This window comes from Sycon ciliatum, chromosome 3, assembly GCF_964019385.1.
Source record: "Sycon ciliatum chromosome 3, ocSycCili1.1, whole genome shotgun sequence".
In the NCBI taxonomy this organism is placed as follows: domain Eukaryota; kingdom Metazoa; phylum Porifera; class Calcarea; order Leucosolenida; family Sycettidae; genus Sycon; species Sycon ciliatum.
The window spans coordinates 29,384,048-29,388,573 of NC_088645.1; the positions used below are offsets into that span (position 1 = coordinate 29,384,048).

At 42.0% G+C, this 4,526-nt stretch overlaps 1 long non-coding RNA gene across 1 annotated transcript in view; it reads right to left on the minus strand.

Annotated features, from left to right (window-relative positions):
* Window positions 1-1,169: 1,169 nt before the first annotated feature.
* LOC135812648 (uncharacterized) overlaps window positions 1,170-4,526 on the minus strand; it is a 6,053-nt gene continuing 2,696 nt past the window's right edge. The window contains exon 2 of the long non-coding RNA XR_010552896.1: window positions 1,170-1,744. This is a non-coding gene — a long non-coding RNA (uncharacterized LOC135812648). The remainder of the gene's footprint in view (window positions 1,745-4,526) is intronic.

A 4,526-nucleotide genomic window follows, 5' to 3' on the forward strand; every position in this document is an offset into this window, starting at 1 on the left:
GAAAGAGACAGAGAGAGAGAGATACATACAGACAGAAATACAGATGAACAGATGGACGGACAGAGAGAGAAAGAGAAAAAGAAAAAGAAAAAGAAAGTGAGCGATAAAGAAAATGAAGCCAGAATTTACACTTGGGGTGCGGAATCAGCAAGGACATTCTTACCCAGCTCAAGTTTACACTACCACAAGAACGTATGGAGCGGTGGAGAATTGTGGCAAACCACACATGAAGGGAATGCAGTACCAGAACGAACACGTGAGAAAGTTATCAGTCCGCTTGCGACTTGAACAGCCACAGCACCTTGATATGCTTCTTTTGTCGACATAGCTCTGGCTTCAAACTGCGTATGTACAGCACTTCCAGAGAGGGCACGCACACACACACACACACACACACACACACACACACACACACACACACACACACACACACGAACACACACACACACACATACACACACAGTACAAAGAGAATTTACTGCTTCACAGATACCAGTGGAATTGCATCTACGATAGCCACTACGTGTTGTAAGAATGCTCACTCCAATATCAATTAGAAATCAACTGTTCTAGCTGCATGCAGTGACATTATTTTATCAACAAAAGTACAGATTCCTGATGACAAACTAGCATACTCGGAGGTAAGATGTAACAGCGCACAGAGGATATACTTCTTCACAGATTTCAATGGAAATACATCTATGATAGGCAAAATAACATACTTGGAGGCAAAAATAGGCACTACGTGTTGTAAGAATGCTCACTCCAATAACAATTAGAAATCAACTGTTCTAGCTGAATGCAGCGACATTATTTTATCAACAAAAGTACAGATTCCTGATGACAAACTAGCATACTCGGGGGCAAAATGTAACAGCGCACAGAGGATATACTTCTTCACAGATTTCAGTGGAAATACATCTACGATAGGCACTATGTGCTGTAAGAATGCTCTCTCCGATCAATGGACAACCAACTGCGTTCAAGCTGAGTGCAGCGACATTAATCAACGAAAGTACAGATTTGTGACTACAAATTAATTGGAGGTAAAATGCAATAATGCATGGCGAAAATACTCCTTCACAGATATCAGTGGAAATGCATCTACTATAGGCACTACTTAGTATGTGTTGTAAGAATGCTCACTCCAATATCAATTATTAGAAATCAACTGTTCTAGCTGAGTGCAGCGACATTATTTTATCAACAAAAGTACAGATTCCTCTCATGACAAACTAACGTACTTGGAGGCAAAATGTAACAGTGCACAGAGGATATACTTCTTCACAGATTTCAGTGGAAATACATCTACGATAGGCACTATGTGTTGTAAGAATGCTCTCTTCGGCCAATGGAAAACCAACTGGTCTAGCTGAGTGCAGCAACCTTTATCAACGACAGTATAGATTTGTGATAACAAATAAACTTGGAGGCAAAATGTAACAGTGCACAGCGAAAAAACTCCTTCACAGATATTAGTGGAAATGCATTTACGATAGGCACTATGTGTTGTCAGAATGCTCACTCCAATAGCAATGAAAAATCAAAAAAACATCGTGTGAAATGCATACTGATTATTACCTCTTACAGTCATGCATAATAATTATTGTATATAGGTGTGTTGACATGTGCATGCATGTGTATGCGTGGTGTAACACTACAGGAATGCTAACAATGACTGGAACTGGCCGTCAGCTTTTTCCACTTGCCAAGGCTTGTAGAAAGTCTTCCCACTGTTCCGGCACTGCAAACAAAATGAACACAACACATTGCCCTTGTCTCAATGCAAGTTGGTATTGCTGTATTTTATAAGATCCTGATGAACAACTCTTTTCAAGGGCAGCTCCACCAGCAGTACTTTAAGGAACTCTGCTACTGTTCCAGTTTGCATGTTATTTTGTTTACTGTACTCCATTATGAATTTATGTTCAGTATCTAATGGCATAAATCCTGTCATAAACTTAAACTTTAGAGATATTCATATACTAGTAAACTGAAGAGCAGTATTTTTCAGTTATGCCAGGGTCATCTGTAATTTTCGGGAAAATTCCATCCTGATGCAAAAACAGTGGGTGGCTGGTCAGGAACGCGGGCGGAATTTTATTTATTTTTGCATTTATTCTTACACCTGGTGCACTATGTCGAGTAGTGTAGGATGAATTGTTGGGAATAGAAGTCATTCACTATGACGTAGAACACGCATGGACAGTAGACCAATTGACCAACTTGTACCCTTCACACAGACGTGAGGTCTTATTTTTATATACTTAAATAGACGCAGTTCTTCAGAATTTTTTTAAATTTTCTAATTTGTACAAGTACGGGGGAAATAGAAACAAGTAATGAGGTAGAAGGGCGGGGGTGGGGGGGGGGGGGCAGTGGGTCATACACAACTTTGCATAAGGAAGGATTTTTAAGGTAGCTCGATTGGGTGTCACAAACTGGTCTTCTCAGCATCCTTCTGTGCAGATCATGAGTGGAGACATTATTTTCTGCGGTTCATGGGTTCGAGCCCCTCATGAGCGACTTTTTCTTCTTCTTTTTTCATGTTGTTTTGGAATGACATACCACATTTCCGAATTGAAAGTTTCTACAGCAGGAATTTGCCTAAATACCCCCTATAACCTTTTCTCTTTCCTCCGGAGCAAGGGTGTGACTTGACACGCAAGAAGCTGCAAAACAGCGACATTATTGTTATTTCACCGTGCTCACGATGACTTTTATGCGAACACAAATTGGGGATGCTATGAAAGATTGCAGCAGGTGATAGTTCTGAAATTTGTTGTGTAGAGATGTTGATCTATACTGAAAGCCTATCTGCATGAACTAGAGCATGATATTGGACTATGCAAACCTATCTAACAAAGTAGGCCCTATGGACAAAATCACACATGTCCTTAAAATCTCATAATCTGATATTTTGCATACCGGCAAACGGTAAAAAAAATTTGCGGTTGGCGTGAGACTTGGCTGGAGGCCAAGTTGCCCGCATCCGCAGGAACGCCACCACCCTCAAGGATCAAGACAGGAACGCCACCACCCTCAAGGATCAAGACAGAAACGCCACCACCCTCCAGGATCAAGACAGGAACGCCACCACCCTCAAGGATCAAGACAGGAACGCCACCACCCTCAAGGATCAAGCCACAGATGCAGATCATAAAGTGATAGGAGGTAAGTAGATCAGAGCGACCCGCAATGTGGTCAAAGACAAAAATTCCATTCACTGCATCCATGTTTCCCTCGTGCCAGGCCACGAGTTCCCCATTAACTGTGGGTCGCAGCACGGGATATTGTCCATATCAAGACAGCCAATTGAATTGAGGAGAGAGTGAGACCAACCACGGCAGAAAAGAAAAAAAATGAAAGGAAAAGCACGTACACAAAAGGTTTCTTTTACGCTGGTGAACAGTTTAATCATAACTCGTAACATTTTTTCCTTTGTTTTTATCCATGATTACTTTGGATCAACATCTAAGTTCAAATCTATTAGCTAGATGCACCTTATTATCTAATTATTTCACTTTTTTTACTAGCTCCTTCCCATATTTGTACATTTTCTTTTTCAATTCCTCCATGGTTCGTTATCTTTCTGTTCCCTATTCAATGAAAAATTCGTTATTTATGAACGACCCGAAGACCATAATTATTCTATGATTCATGATTCAGATGACCTAGACCAAAAAACATCACCGTGTCATTTGTTTTATCAAGAGTACATAACCCCCCAGAGTGTGCAACGCCTGATCCAGCTCTGCATTGGGTCTTGGTCGATCGTAATCGGATCTTCTGATATCATGTGTGCAGTCCATACCAGCGCAAGGCCGGTCTCGAGGCAAGGCACCATTGTTTTTGATCCGAGAGTACCCGCGCTCCCCGGGTTCTGCTCAGATATGAACGGTATATCAAAAAGTATTCTTTCTAGACCAAAGAGTGGTATATTTGATAACATTTAATAACGATAGAAATTTTTACGATACTTCTCCAGACGTTTCGTTGTTCTGAACAACATCGTCAGTGGATAAAGAATGGAGGGCTTTGGGTGGTGGCACGGGTTAATAGGGAGTGATGGTGGTGAGATGAGGTGAGGTGAGAAGGTGAAGGTGGGAAATACATGTATCTAAGTTAATGGTGAAGGTTAGGTGCGGGTCGATACAGGTGGGAAGGGGTACACCCTTCGGGTAGAAGTGTAGGTTGGTAGAAGGTGTTGGTGTGCGTAGAAGGTGGAGTGGCGTAATGGAAGTGTCGGGTTGATAAATGTGGGAGAGAGTCTAGGTAGGGTGTGGATCAGCAATAGGTGTTGGTGTATGTGGTGGGTAGAATTGGCAAGAGGTGTGTGTGTGTGTGTGTGTGTGTGTGTGTGTGTGTGTGTGTGTGTGTGTGTGTGTGTGTGTGCGTGCGAAAAAGAGTAAGGTAGTGAGTATTGGTATGCGTGGAAGGAAGATGTGACAGAAGGTGTGCGCTATAGGCAAGGGGTGCAGGAATATTTTGAGGTGGTGGGTGGGACTAAAACAGGAGGTTGTGAT